At 46.3% G+C, this 16,250-nt stretch overlaps 1 protein-coding gene across 1 annotated transcript in view; it reads right to left on the reverse strand.

Moving 5' to 3' along the window:
* Window positions 1-16,250, reverse strand: part of PARVA (parvin alpha) — a 171,822-nt gene that overhangs the window by 135,828 nt on the left and 19,744 nt on the right. The gene's annotated exons all lie outside the window — the stretch shown is intronic.

Genomic DNA, 16,250 nt, shown 5'->3' on the forward strand with positions numbered 1-16,250 from the left:
AAAAAAGGATTATGGTTCAGTTGCTGCTCTCAAGAAGCTTCCAGTCTGGAGGAAGAGGCAGAGATGTGACCCAAGAAGGACACTCTAAAAAGAGATGTGCCAACTTCTGTGGAGACCCTGGCGACGGTGCTAGTTGTCTTAGGGAAAGTGGGAGAGGCATCAGGGAGGAGGTACATGTTTAACTGGATCTTACGAGTCTTTTCTTAGAGACCAGGAATTAGCGGGGCAGAGAAAAGAGGGAAGGCATTCCAGGTAGAAGAAGGAACATGACTCAAAGTCTAGACCTCTTCGGAGGATGTGGAGAAGCTGGGGTGCTCGAAGCAGGGCGAGGAGACTGGGGAAGTGGGCGGGGAGGACAGAGGGCCTGGAAGGCCACACCCAGGCGCGTGGACTTCATCTTCCCCATTGTGATTTTCCAACCTGTGCTTGAGGCTTCCCACAGACATTTGATTCTAATTTCATGGATGCTGAGGCTAACAGAACAGTACAGTAGGCATCCGTGACCCACTGACTTCAAATTTCTGTGCTCAATCCATCTAAGCAGGAGAAAAACATCAAATTCCAACAGAGGGACATCTTGCAGAATCCCTATGAAACACCGGGACCCCCGAAAACGGACAAGATCATCAACAACAAGGGAAGTCTGAGAACTTGTCAAGAGGAACCTCAGGAGGTGGGACAATTAAATGTAACACGCTATCCTGGATAGAATCCTGGAACAGAAAAAGCGCATCATTAGGTAAACACAAAAAAAAATCTGAAGAAGTACAGACCTTAGTTAAGGGTTACGTATCAATATTGGTTCACTACTTGTAACAAACGTGCACCCTAATGTAAGATGTCAACAGTAGGGGAAAACAGGGCATAGGGGAACTCTGCACTATCCTCACAATTTCTCTGTAAATCTAAAACTATTTGAAAAAATAAAATGTAATTTAAAAAAAATTCTGTGTTCGTACCTTGTGACATAGGATTTCTGCAACAAGCCCATGAGCTAGGTACTATCAGCGTCCCCATTTTACAGAAGAGGAAACTGAGGCACAGGGTGCTCAGACAACTAAGTGGTAGAGCCTGGATTTGAACCTAGTCTGTCTGAGGCCAGAGTCCACACACTTAATATGCATCCTGCCTTTCAGTTTTATAGGCTGTTATTTCATTGACCAAGAAGATTCCCTAGTGATTTTGCTAAATATTATGATTGTTCTTATTTAAACATTCGAAACCACAGCTATAGATGGGGTGGGTAGGAGGAGGGACTAGGTCAGAGGTAGGGTCTGGAGCGAATGTTCTGGCAGCCGCAGTGAGAAGGAAGGGTGGGTGCAGGCACTGAGCCTCTGTGGCTGTGATTTTTCTAACAATGTCTCCAAAAGGAAGAGGAGAACCAACTGGAGAGAATGAATTTCCCTAAAAGGATAAAGTAAAAAGCCCTTGCATATGAACCCTTTGTATCCAGCCCCAACCAATCAACCTGCAGGCACTGCTAAGCCTCTAAATGTATGCCTGGCCCGGGGCCTGCCTCCGGGCTCTCTCTCTCTCTCTCTCAACTTCTCCCACTGTGGGCCTCCTTCTAGTTCCTTGAACTTCTGCGGTTGTACCTACTGACCCCTCCTTCTGCAACGTTCACCCCCAAGATCTTCACATTGCTGGCCCTCTCACATTGTTCAGATCTCTATCCTACTCAGTGCTATACTCTCAACTTCTCTCTGATAGCACCTGATGGTTAGTAAAGGGAAAATAAGCACAGCCTGAGTACCAGAGCTGGCGGGGCCCAGAGCCCATGCCAGGGGAGGGGCCAAGTCTCAGAGTGAATACTTCCTGTGGGCTGGTGGGCTGGGGTGCTTCATGGAGGAGGCGGCCTGGGGACTGGGCCCTGAAGACTGGGAAAAGGCAGATTGAGGGACTTGGGGGGGGGGCAGTGCAAGGCAACCCCAGCCTCCTTGCAGGTCCTTGTTCCTGGGTCCCCTAGCCTGAGGGTACTGGAGCTGAGAGCCCAATCTCTTACCTTGAGCTCTGTAGCTCCCCTTGCCCTTCTAGATCCATGAAAAGCAGGACTCGCTTTGCCAGTGTGCTTGAAGGTTGTAACGTGCCACCTAGAGGCACATAAGGAATTTGGTACCCCTAGAGGTTACAGAAAACACCAAGTCTAGCTGGTCAATTCCCCCAAAGCACAGATGCCAAGCAATAGACAGTGAGCGAAACCGTGATTTAAAAATTCATGGGTCGGGGAACCTGGGTGGCTCAGTCGCTAAGCGTCTGCCTTTGGCTCAGTTCATGATCTCAGGGTCCTGGGATCGAGACCCACATCAGGCTCCCTGTTCGGCGGGAAGCCTGCTTCTCCCTCTCCCACTCCCCCTGCTGTATTCCCTCTCTCGCTGTCTCTCTCTGTCAAAAAATAAAATCTTAAAAAAAAATTAAAAAATAAAAATTTACGGGTCATAGGTCATACTGGAGTGTACTAACCCGGAGGTTAGAGTATCTGGTGTAAAATCCTTGTATCTGTTTCCTATTGCTGCTGTACCAAATCACCACATATTTCGTGGCTAAAAACAACACAGACTTCTTATCTTACAAGTCCGGCAGTCAGAAATCGAAATGGGTCTCACTGGGCTAAAATCAAGATGTTGGCAGGGCTGCATTCCCTTCTGGAGGCTTTCGGCGAGAATCCATTGCCTCACCTCTTCCAGCTTCCAGTGACCTCCAGCATTTCTGGTTCTTGGCCCCTACACCATCTTCGAAGCCAGTAATGTTGCATCTCTCTGACCTTCCATGGTCATGTCTCCCTCGGACTCTCTTCTGCCTCCCTCTTTCACTTTTAAGGACCCATGCGATTACACTGGACCCACCTGGATAATCCAGGATGCTCTCCCTATTTTAAGGTCAGCTGGTTAGCAATCTTAATCTCACCTGCAACCCCAATTCTCCCTTGCCATGCAAGCTAACATACGTACAGGTTCCGGAGACTAGGACATGGACGTACTGGGGTGCCATTAGTCAGCCTATCACAAACTTCATCTTTTAAGGTCAAACTATAGGAGGTAACCATTTTTCTCCACAATAGGAAAATAATAATTACTACTTATCAAGCACTTACTGTGTACCAGGCACACCACTAGGCACCTTACGTGCATTATCTCATTTAATTGTAGTTTATGTTCAATGAAGCAGGCTCTGTTAATTAAAACCAGATTGTGTTGCTCACCTGCTATAATCCTCTAATGGCTCCCCATAAGTCTTTGGGGAGAACTCACAGCATTTTCTGATGGCCCTGTGAGGCCCTGGGGAATCCAGCCTGGGCCCAACTCCCAGCCCCATCTCCTGCCAGCCTCCCCTCGACCTCCATGTTTCAGCCATTGTGGGCCTCCTTCTAGTTCCTTGAACTTCTGCGGTTGTACCTACTGACCCCTCCTTCTGCAACGTTCACTCCCAAGATTGTCACATTGCTGGCCCTCTCGCATTGTTCAGATCTCTATCCCACTCAGTGCTATACTCTCGACTCCTAAAATAGCTCTTGGCACATAGTAGGCACTCAATACATATTTATTAAGTGAACAGATCTGAACTACGTAGATGAGGAAATGAAGTTTCCAGAGCTAATCAGCTAGGATTCCAACGCAGGCCATGTTCTACACCTAGCTTCTCAAGGAACCACCCCCCAAGCTTCCCATCAGAAACCCACGGTTTAGGGGGATGTGCAGGGCTGGAAAGCCCGAGACCAGCTCTCAAGCAGTCCCCTACTCAGTGAAACAGTACCACAGGCCAGCTGACCAGGCTGCCATATCCCAATCAATCAATGAGCATAACCGAGTATGGTCTGTGTGTTTGGCCAGGAAGGCAATGAGACAAGGAGAGACATGGTCACTGCAAACCAGAAATTCCTAATCAAGTCAAGGAAGCCAATCCAAAACATGAAACAATCAGACATACCAGAAGGCATACGATCCAGGGTTCACTGCTATGACAGGAAGGGCTGCAGGGCCAGACACGGGACGGCCCAGTGGGGGCCACAGCGGCTGGGTTTAACTAGCAGCGCTGGGCGAGTGGGGGGTGGGAGGTAGAGAGGAGTGCACGAGCAAAGGCACAGACCTTCGTATTGGCCCGAAATGTGTGAAGACAATCAGCAGCAGGTGCACATGAGGAAGCAAAGGAAAATAATTCAGACACTAGAGGTCTTAAAAGCTGAGGAATTTATACTTTATCCTTTAGAAGGATGGGGAGTCCTGGCAGATTCTGGAGCAGGATAGAAGCCCATATTTTAGGCAGATTTATTTTAGCAGTGGAAGGTAGCATGGACTGGACAGCAGGAAGACCTGTTCTCTACGAGGTGGCTCGGGTGCCGAAAGGCCTCCAACCACCAGCACCCCACACCGCAAAGCCTTCTGCTGGGGCTCTGCTCCCTTGGATTTAGCACTGCCCTCATGCTAAGGGCCTTCAAGGGGGCTAAGAGGTGCATACCCTAAGTGAGGATGACACAGGCAGAAGCCAACACTCCAGGCTGTGAGGACGTCCTGCTGCAGATCATTTGGGCAGCTGGGAACATCCGGGAGGGGATGAAAGCAACCAAGAGGGAAGAAAAAACCCTGGGAATGGTGACCTGTACCTGGAGCCGAAGCAAGCCGCAAAGTGAATAGTTATAGTTTCCTGATTTTAGAAAACAACTTGAAAAGCTGGCTGGAGGGGCGCCTGGGTGGCTTGGCCCATTAAGCATCCAACTCTTGATTTTGGCTCAGGTCATGATCTCAGGGTCGTGAGACCGAGTCCTGAGTGGGGCTCCACAATGGGCGTGGAGCCTGCTTAATATTCTCTCTCTCTCCCTCTCCCTCTCCCCCTGCCCTGCTGGCCCCCTCTCACTCTTCCTCTCGCTCTCCCCTGAGGGAAAAAAAAAAAAAAAAAAGAAAAGCTGACTGGAAAGAATTTTTGATTCACCAAGCATGTTCTAAATGAAACCTTTAAGAATATCCCTTAGAGGAGACAAGCTCTACAACTCCAAAGAATAACAGTCCGTATTTCTACAGCCTTCCCCTAGCGTCCGTTCCACCTGCAATGCCTGATGGATTCACCATTTTTTCCTGAAGATATCCAATGCACAATTGAGGCCTCAGGAATCAGCCTTAAAAAAAAAAAAAGACAAAAGATGGTTCCAACCTCCAAAGGAGCTGATCCTTCCATAGTCTAATCATCAGCTGCATACATTTTAAACATCAGAATTTTTGGTTCACTTTGCTGTCATTTGTGGGGAGTCCAAACAGATGTCATCAGGTTTCTCTGTGGGTGACAGCAATAGTGGTCCTGAGCGCCATTATTTTAACGCATGTCAGGGAAGGCCACCGCACTGTGGGCTCCAGAGACTGAAATCCCAACCCAGCTAACCACACTGAAGAGCTCTTTAAAAATTCCTTACGGGGGCCTCTGAAGAACCCAATACGGGGCATCAGCAATGAGCCAGTAAGCCAGCAGTAATCGGGAGAGTATTATGATAGCACCAATATTGGAAGACTTTTGTCCCTTCTCAACATAGTCCTTCGTACCCCTGCCACGGATAGCAGCAACAGCAGGAGGTGGCGCCGCAGGGGTGAAAGGCCCTGCCAGGCTCACCGGCCACTCCCCCGGGCTCCACCGCAGGTGCCTGAGTCAGGGGGCAAGCTGAGCACACAGCGGGGGCAGAGCACGGAATTGGACGGGAAACTGAAATTTTGATTTCAGACTGGACTAGACCGCCACACATACATAATGCCCTAAATGAGACTGCCCTGCTAGCTGGAAGAGACTGGAAAGTCATGCAATCCACCTAAGATATCACAGGGCATATTTTAAGGCTGTGCTTGCAAAATAAAAAGTTTTTCCTGGTTGAATGCCTCTAGTAGTCTGCCTATTCAATCAATTTGTTACAAAAATCAAAACAACAATAGAATATCATTTGGGGGGTAGCAAATTAACAAAGAGAAAAACACAATGCCCAGTTTTGATGAGAGTGAAGTAAAACAAGTCTCTATATACTTCTGGTATATTTCAGTCCATTCAGGCTGCTATAACAACATACCCAAGACTGGGTGGCTTAGAAGCAACAGAAATTTATAGGTCACAGTTCTAGAGGCTGGAAGTCCAAGATCAAGGCACCAGCAAGGTCAAGTTCACTGGTGAGGGCCTTCTTCCTGGTTCATAGCTCTTCCCTTCTCCCTATGTCCTCACACGATGGAAGCGGCTAGGGATCTTTCTGGAGCCTCTTATTAGGGACTAATCCCATTCATCCACCCTCATGACATAAGCACCTCCCTAAGTTCCCACCTACTAATAACATTGCATCAGACATTAGGGGTTCAACAGATGTATTTTTGGAGGACACCAACATTCAGACCCTAGCATGGTAGAGATTTTCTTGGGCAGTGACTCTCAAACTGTGGGGTGCATACAAGTCACATGGGGATCTACTTAAAATCCAGATTCTGATTCAGTAGGTCTAGGGAAAGGCCCAAGAATCTGCCTTTCTCAGGAGCGACCCAGCTATGCCGGTGCAGGGATTCCAGCCTGAAAAGCATGGTCCTAGAGAAAACTTAGCAATGTATATCAAAAGCCTTAAAATCTCCATAACTTTTGACCCACTAATTCCCCATCAATGATATATTCTAGGAACTAATAAGGAATATGTAAAAATAAAATGCACTGCGGCGCCTGGGTGACTTGGTTGGTTGAGCATCCGACTCTTGGTTTCAGCTCAGGTCATGATCTCAGGGTTGTGGGATCCAGCCCCGCATCGGGCTCTGCGCTCAGCAGAGAGTCTGCTTGAGATTTTCTCTCTCCCTCTCCCTCTGCCCCTCCCCACCATAAGTAAATAAATCTTGAAAAAGAAAAGAAAAGAAAATGCACCCAAAGATGTCTATCACGATGTTAAAGCTATAGGAAAACTTGATAAAACCTAAATATTTGACAACTGGAAGTTCCTAAATAAATCATGGTCAAGTCATTGGGTGAAAAAACCAGTAAGTATCAAGTTCTTATAAAATGTTTCATGCTATGGAAAAATATTCACGACATGCAAAGTAAAACAATCAAAATACAATTGGGGTATGTGGTATGTGATGGTCAGTTTTATGTGTCAACGGGGCTAGCTTATAGTACCCAGTTATTGAATCAAACACCAGATGCTGCCGTGAAGGTGTTCTGTACATGTAGTCAACATCTACAACTGGCTGACTTTGAGTAAAGGAGAGTACACTCTGCAGTGTAGGTGGGCCTCATCTAATCAGCTGCAGGCCTTACAAGTGAAAACTGAGATTTCCCTAAGACAATGGAATTTGGCCTCAAGACCGCAGCCTTAACTTCCACTTGAGTTCCCAAGTTGCTGCCTCAGATTTCAGGCATGCCAGCCTTTAGACTCATGTGAACCAACCCATTAAAATATATCTCTTTATACATGTGTTTGTGCATGTGTGTATCTGTATCTCTTAATATGTGTATATGAGCATATAAGTGTATGGGTATAAATAGGTATACATATATATATCCCCAATTGGTTCTGTTTCTCTGGAGATCCCTCACTGATAAACAGTATGATTCCAGTTTTGTAAAAACAAAGCTAAAAACATATATATGTAGAAATTACATTTAAAGAGCCTGGGTCTCATTAATGAATCTATAGCATGATTCTAATTTTATTAAAATAGTAGATATATGAGGGGTGCCTGGGTGGCTCAGTGGGTTAAAATAGTAGGTATATGAACGATGCAAGAAAAGAAAACATATCCAAATATTAACAGTGAAAAAGACTAGGGTTTATTTTAACATGTCTCTATGCTTAATATTTTTTCCTAAATTTTTTACTCTAAGCATGTGTTCCTTATGTAATCAGGGAAAACATAATTACTATATGATTTGCCAGAGACACTGTGAAATTTTAAGTGGCCATCTCACCTGCTACTCAAATCGAACGTTTTATTCTTGGCCTTTCCTCCAGGCCTGTCCCAGCCCCACTTTCTAGTGTGTCCCATTCTGCTTCCCGCCCCTTCCTTTAATCTCTTGAAGGAAAAACCCATTAAATGGGCAAGGCAGTAACTTTTATCATCCCTGTTTCATAAATGAGGAGACTGAGGCTAAGAGGGGCTGAGTGGTTGGGACACAGGTGCCCACTGGTAGCCGACGCAGCCCCGAGTCTCTCCTTCATAAACCGTAAAACGAGGCACAGGTGAGTGATTCTCATCACTCTCCCACGCGGACCGTGTGAGCACCGTGACAATTACATCATGGGGTCTTCTCCCCGGCCTTCCACAGCCTTCCTCAGTGGCTGCAGACAACGGAATCATTAAGCTCCAGAGAAGATGAGGATGGCAGGGTCAGATGCCAGGACCGAGGTGGCTCCGGGCTCTGCCACATGTCCAAAGCATTTGATGACTCAAGCTCCACAGCTGGAAGCAAGCGGGGCCACCCACACGGTCCCAAATGGAGCCAAGTTCAGTGCTCTTTCCACTCTCAGCAGCTTCTCCAGTCCCCACCTAATTATAGGAATAAGGCCCTGGCCAGCTGCTGTCCCTGTACCCATGAAGGGATGGCCCCACAGCAGAAGACTTAGGATCCAAGAGCAATTCTCCCCGCCGGCAACTTGGAGTTTTTGGATTGGCTTCCAGCACCAAGGGCTTTCCCTCTTTATCCTCCTGGGTCTGCCCAGACGGAGCATATTCCTGAAGCCCTTTAGGCCTGGACCCTGAGGCCCTCCTTAGCACGTCCAGGGAACTGGACCCTGCTGTACCAGCATCTCTGCAACAAATGGGCTGATCTCCCCCAAATTATGAGCCCTGCACCCCCAAGCACAAGTGCCCCCAGAGTATCCTGCTATAGCCGGCAACCCCAAGACCCAATGGTAATCCAGGCTGGAATGATACCCAGTGTTTGCTGAACAAACGAATAAACACACTGCACATAGGCCATAACTGAGATCTTGGCAAATCTCCTAAGCATCTTCCCAACTTAAAAAAAAAAAAAAAAAAAAAGAGCCATATTAAATCATACCCTAGTTGGGCAGCCACCTGGGATGCAAGTTTATAAGAAATGCTACAACTCCCTGGAATAAATTGGAAACATGGTAACAGTTAAGTCAGGTTTCCACATTCTGCTTCTTCCATAGCTGGTAAAATAGAAATTGGTCCCACTTCTGTCAAAGAAGATAGTGCATTTCGTGGCAGGGGATAAAAAAGGCAGACTCCACTCTGAAAGCTATGTTGAGTGAACATGTTTGCAAGCTGCAAGGTGTAACTAGAGGCCACACAGGGCCACCAACCCCAAAACCAGCCGGCTCACAGCAACCTAAAGTCAGCAGGTCCAGATCAGCTGAAATTCTAAAATCACCCTAGACATTGTGAGCCATTTTGTGGGAATAAATAATGTGTTTGAGTAACTAAATTTTAACTCCTTTACTGTGTTTTCCAAGATCTTGCTTAGTTCAGAAACTCACATGAAATAAACACATATAATCCCCTAGTTTTAATATAAACAGGCTTACTAGCTTTATTTATATAAATCACAGTTTCTCCCCATCCCCACTGCATAAATGCTGACACCGTACTTCAAGTATTTGGCTGATACTCTCTGGGTCCCACCACATCCCAATCCCTCCGGCATAGCTGAAATGCTCAAAGCACTGGCTGGGCACTGGAAGGGGAGGGCACTCCTATCCTCAGCATGTGGAAGCCTCCGGGAATCAGCATCCTTGAAGGTTGTGTGGTATCCTACCATCCGCTAGCGCACGAATCAGGGCACCTGCTCCACGTCCTGGTGACCTCAAAACCAAGGCCTCTGGCTGCTCATGACAAAGCTGGAAAAGCCAGAGGATTCCTCCTGCCCCTCCTCCCTCAATTAATTAACAGAAATAGCAGAGGAGGGGGACGAGTGGGGAAAGCAGAAGGCAGAATGGAGTAGGGGTTTCACAGTGAAGCCCTGGAAAAGAAAGGGAGAGAAGGGAAACAGAAAAGAAGACCACACCTTAGAGCTGCCCCATACTGGTCTCTGTGGGGAGGGAGGGAGGTGGGGAGCTGAGACTTGTGCTATTGGGCTTGATGACCTGTACTTCACAAAGATTTAAGGGGCAGAGCTAACCACGGGCTGTAGAGAGGGATTGAGAAGTAACCTTCTCAGCTGTGCCAAGTACATTACAGAAAAGTTACCAGAAGCATCAGAAAAAGGTGTTCAGGTTTCTGGGACTGGGTTGAGGTCCGGAATGGAGACTCAGCCACTGAATCATGAGATCAGAAAGGTATTAAGCTTTCAGATAGAAGGCCAGACCCCGGAGGAAAATGAGCTTGTTCTTATGCGTACACGTGCATTACGTGCAACAAAGTGGAACGGAACAGCTCCACCCTTCACATGTACTGAGAGCTCATTATGTGCCAGGCACCGACAGGTACTCATTATCTGACGTCACAAGAAAGGCACCAGTTAGTATGTCCTCTGTAGAGAGAGTGGGAAGCTGAGGCACAATGAGGTCAGGTCATTTTCAATTTTCCAAAAGTGACACAGGTAGTAAGTAACCAAGTTCAAAATGGAAATGAATGGCACAGTACCCACCAAAATTAGTCAGCACGAACTGAGCTCTTCCCATGTGAGCTAGCCATCTGCCACACTCCACATCCCCTCTCTGCCATGGTTGGGTTCAGTCAGGGGATGCGGTAGAACGTTCACTCCTGGGCCCCTCCCTGCTGGGCCATGAACCGGCAGGGACTGTCACTCTCCTCCAGCCACAGCTGTGTCCCCAGCAGCAGGTCAGCACCCCGTTCCCGTGTCCCAGAAGGCCTCAGGGTAGTCCGTGTTCCCTGCTCTTGTCAGTCCCGGGGTGCCTCACCCTCACTGGTTCCCTTCAACCCCACCCACAGCTTTGTAAAGGTCCCTTCATTCCCGCACTGCTCGGAGAGTGGGCCAACTCTTCCCACCAGGACCTCGGCTGACACCCGGGGCTCTAGGCACTTCACACGCATTTCTTTTTAAGATTGTATTTATTTATTTGTCAGAGAGAGAGAGAGCACAAGCAGGGGGAGTGGCAGGCAGAGGGAGAAGCAAGCTCCCTGCTGAGCAGGGAGCCCGATGAGGGGCTCGATCCCAGAACCCTGGGATCATGACCTGAGCCAAAGGCAGATGCTTAACGACCGCCACCCAGGCGCCCCAGCACTTTACACGCATTTTTATTCCCGATGTCAATCCTAGCGGGTGAAATTATCCTTATCCTATAGCTAGGGAACTTAAGGATTATGATGGGTTCACTAAGGGCCCCAAGCCACATAGTTCACTCCGTGGCAAGGCTGGATTAGGCACAGGCGGTCATACCCCTGAGAGAGTATTCTCCTTAATGACTGTGCGATATTGTCCTCTAACCAGAGATGCGTAAAGTGTCTCCACATACGGGGCTGCCTTGATCGTGGTCTATTTAGTAAGAGGAAGAAACACTTTTAGTGCCATTAAAGACTGGACGTGGGATCATGGTTTCCCAACCGTATTGCTCCCCAAAGGTTATTGACCTACCATTGGACACGAAGAAGGGCTGGTAGGCGAAGAACTACATTTCAAAAACCAACCCTTACAAAGTATGAGCTATCACTCCCATTTCACAAATGATCTGTGCTTCAGGACAATGATCCCCAGCTTCAGGGATCCCCAAGATTCATGACCAGTGTGAACATCAATGCCACAGAAACTGGCCTGGTTCCAGCATTTTCCATGGTCTGTTGTATGCTGCAAAGAACTATTTTGCAAGGGGTTAGTAGGAGCTTCTTGAAAAATACGATCCCATAGGCAAAAGAAGTTTGGAAAAACTGAATACTATATCTTACTTTGCTGCTGCTTTGGAAAATCAGAGAGTGCAGTAAGCTTTAATAGGAAAAAATGAAGCTCTTTTAACCTAGCTTTTCTGAACTAATTTGAACATAGTATGCTTTTTTGTGGACACTTATTAACAGCTTTCCTACATATAAAATTAGATAAACTTTCTTTCTAAATTCCATTAATATCCACATATTTTAGCTAGTTTAATTATTTTGCCTATCAGGTCACTATAGGTTCCAATTATGGTCTTTTGCATTGTCTAAAAATATCTACTGAGCCAGGGAGGGGACCCGAGACTTGTCAAGGGGGAAATCGGCTGCAGGGAAATACCTTGGTCCCACCATTACTGCTACACTCCGCCATCGTCATATACTTTGAAAGGGCACACTTTGGGGCATACAGAGATATCCCTGCCTTATGGATAAATACCTCCTAATGTTATTAAAAAGCAAACAAGTCCTCAACAAGTCCCTTTGGGGGAAATACAGGTGAGCATTTAGTGCTAGACTCCAGCCCAAATTGCCCTCGTCACTCCTCAGGCCTTGCTTGGCCCACACTGCTAACATACACAGGAATACGGTTAAATGTCTGAGTTCAGGCATCTAGAATTTCCCCAAATCATCCAGATTTCAAAAGGTCTTCCTATTTCGCTCATAATTAATAAAAGTACATCAGAAATTCCAATGGATCAGTAGTTTCAAAAACTGATTCATTCAAGCTAGCATGCAATACTTCCTAAATAGGTCCAAAAAACAAAAGGAGAAAGAAAGAAAAAAGAAAATAGAGAAAACATAGCCGAGGACATATCGGCAATACTCAAGAAAAGTCCCTGTGTTCGTCCATGTGCACTGTTACAACAATACACCATAGCGTGGGTGGCTTCAAAACAACAGAAATACATGTCTCACAGTTCTGGAGGCTAGGAAGTTCAAGACCGAGGTACCACCATGGGTACGTCTGGTGAGAACCTGCTTCCTGGTTCATAGCCAGCACCCCAGCCCTATGTCCTCTCATGGTGGAAGGGCCAAGGGCTCTCTCTGGAGCCTCTTTTATAAAGGCACTAATTTCCCCCAAATGATCTCCCGAAGGCCCCAGAGACTAACACCATCACTTGGGGGTTAGGATTTCAACATATGAATTCGGGGCGTGGGGGTGGAACACAAATATTCAGACCATATACTTGCTACATTATTGGTACACGGTATTAGGTATGAATTCAGACGGATTTTTCTAAAGATGAGGACCACCATCAAGATCATATAAAAGCATCCCCCAATTCTGGCAGCAGAGAAAAGGGGAAAGACCTCAGTAATGGAGATACCATACATCAGCAGGGACAGACTTTATATCCAGGTTTACTTGGCTTCCAATCTAAAGTAGTGTGAAATCCCTGCCAAGTCATAATATTTTATTCTAGTGCTCAACTGGGTATAAAACCGAAGAGTAAATATAAATGGCTACAAGTGTGGAAAATGTTCAACCTCATCAGTAATCAAAGAAACTCAAAATAATTAAGATTGTTCCCTTAATTAAATGATAATATTGAATGCAGAAAAGGATGCAGTTAACAGGCACACTTCAGACTACTCTGGAAAGCACATGTTGGCACATCCCTTTTAGAAAGTAATTTGGGGGGCCCCTGGGTGGTTCAGTCGGTTGGGCATCTGACTCTTGACTTCACCGAAGGTCATGATCTCACAGTTGTGGGATCAAGCCCTGCACTGGGTTCCTCGCTCAACGTGGAGCCTGCTGGAGATTCTCTCCCTCTTCCCCCTCCCCTGCTCTCTTTCTCTAATAAATAAATAACATATTTTAAAAAAAAAAGTAATTTGGTAATATCTAACAAGAAATTTAAAAGGCTTTATATTGTTTGACCCAGTCATTCCATTCTAGGAAATCTACCCTATGGAAATAATGTTAAATACGGAAAAGTAATTATACTAAAACTATTCATCATCATATTTTTATCATGGCAATTAACTGGAAACATACCAAACCCCATGAAAAAGGGACTGGGTTAGTAATCTATGGTACATCTTCCAGATGGAATATTACTATTGTCATTAAAGATTATACTCAAACTGGGACGCCTGGGTGGCTCCGTCAGTTAAGCGACTGACTTCGGCTCAGGTCATGATCCCAGGGTCCTGGGATCAAGCCCCACATCGGGTTCCCTGCTCATCAGGGAGCCTGCTTCTCCCTCTCCAGCTCCCCCCTGCTCGTGTTCCCTCTCTCGCTGTCTCTGCCAAATAAATAAATAAAATCTTTAAAAACAACAAACAAAAAAATTTTTAAAAAGATTATACTCAAGAATAGTTTACAGTAACATTGTAATGAGAAGGGTAGTGAGCAAAAGAAATGTGCATACAGACTAAAAATAAACAAACAAACAAAAAAAACATAGAAAAATACTGGAAATAAGTATGTTAAAATGTAAACAGTGTTTGTCCAGGTCAGTGCTGCTTAGAGTATGATTCATAGACCAGCATGAGTCTGTGAACCATGTGTCACTTCACAAAACAAGAAAATAATTGAGAAACTTTTAGCGATTTGCTATTCCTGTGACATCCGAGCACAAGCTCCAAGGAATCGTACAGGTAAACAGGGTATAGACCAGCTTGACTCTTGTCAAACTTAGAGAGTTACAGGTGACATGAGCTACCCAGGAGTCACACACAGGAGGATGCCACAGTCCATGAAGTACAGAAAACAAAAAAGAACCAGCCTTTATCTAGACCACTGGTCAGGTGGTAGCATTGTAGACAAATACGTTGACCTGCCTCTTCTATATTTTTCAATTTTTTAAATAATGCTACGTTGCTATTATAAGAAAAACCAACATTTTTTTTTTTAATGCAAGGAAAAAGAAGAAAATAAATGTCACTTAACTGCTGTAACTTCGGAAAACGGTCTTATAGAAACGTACAAACATAAACTGAGAAGCAGGATGATAATAGTGGTTAAGAAAGTAGCTTTTAGAGCTGACAACCTGGGTCTGAATCCTGGCTCCGTTATTTACTAACTAGGGGCCAGCTCTTCAACCTCTCCGTGCCTCGGTATATTCACGCATAAGATGGGGACAATAATAATAGAATCTATTGCATAGCTACTCATGGGGTTTGGCAGGATTAAATGAGTCAACATACAGTATTAAAGCCCTACAACACAGTACGCTCCACATAAAAGTTCACTGTTATTATTACAGATCATCGGCAGGGGTGACAGTCACAGCCGGACCATGTTTCCTAATTTTTTATTTGCAAAATTGTCAAGAGGAATGTAGCAGTGGCACTAAATACCAAGTATTAAGTGCTTTAGGTGCTCTGGCTTCCATGCTAAGCACTGGACATGAATTACCTCATTAATTACGAACAACCCTAAAGATCAGTACTAAATTCTTCTTTCCCATTTTGTCGGGGAGAAACTGAGGTTCAGAGAGATGAAGTGACTCGCCCAGGGTCACCACACTATTAGGTCTGTCTCCCTCCAGGGCGGTGGGCTAGGCATAGGAGGACAGGGGTCCCTAGAGGCTAGACCATGAGCCCCTTGAGAGCAGACCTGCCCTGTGCCTTCTTCCCAGGGGGAGCCAGGGTCACCAGGCCGTTCAAAAGATCTGGCGCAGAGGAAAAAAAAAAATCCAGCCAGGGCCCTCACTGCATCCCCCTCACCCAGCCAGCAAACAGCAACTGGCCTTCCTCCGCCGTCTGGTCGGTCTGGTTGGGGTGTTGCTCTTAGGGAGTGATTTAAGCCCTGAGGAAGGCAGCTCTTGGAATGTAGCAGGAGGATGTAGGGGCTCATGAGTCATTCCTCCCCCCTCCTCGCCTGTGGCCCTGGACGCAATTTATTATCTTCGTCATCGGGTTTTCTGCTCCTGGTTGGCTGGGGGTTGGTGGAGCAGTCATCCCTAAAAGGAAATCAGTTTGTTGGAGGCAGAAAGAAGGACACTGGCGGCACCCAGCTGTTTCTGGGCCTGGAGGAATTCAAGGAGGAGCCGAAAGGCCTGGGCCAGGCTGGTGGACGCTTAGCAAGACCCTGGCTTCAGATATCTACTTGAAGATGCTCTTGTGGGACTTTCTCCCCCAGTGAGAAATCTGGACTCTGCAGCAGAGAAAGGCCATTCCAGAAAAGCATGAGGCCGACGTATCCTGAAAGAGAGAGAACAGAAGTCCTTCCCTCAGAGAATGGGGGGCAGCGGGGCCTGGGAGTGGAGAGAGAGTTAAGCACAGACAGATTTTCCCTTGAAATCTAGAACATTCTGTCTGTACCAAGCACCGAGGACAGGAGCCTGAGAATTTGATGCCTAAAAATGTGTGGGCAAGGAAAAGCATTCCCAGCAAAAGGAAAGATCAGGCTGACTTTTCATTTCCACGCTCTCTTTCAAAACTGAATTCTTCACAAGAACTACGAGTTTTAAAGCTTGGGTAGCACTTTTCTTCCCTAGCATTTCCTTTTTC

The sequence above is a fragment of the Phoca vitulina genome, unplaced genomic scaffold (genome assembly GCF_004348235.1).
Source record: "Phoca vitulina isolate PV1807 unplaced genomic scaffold, GSC_HSeal_1.0 scaffold36, whole genome shotgun sequence".
Taxonomy (NCBI): Eukaryota; Metazoa; Chordata; class Mammalia; order Carnivora; family Phocidae; genus Phoca; species Phoca vitulina.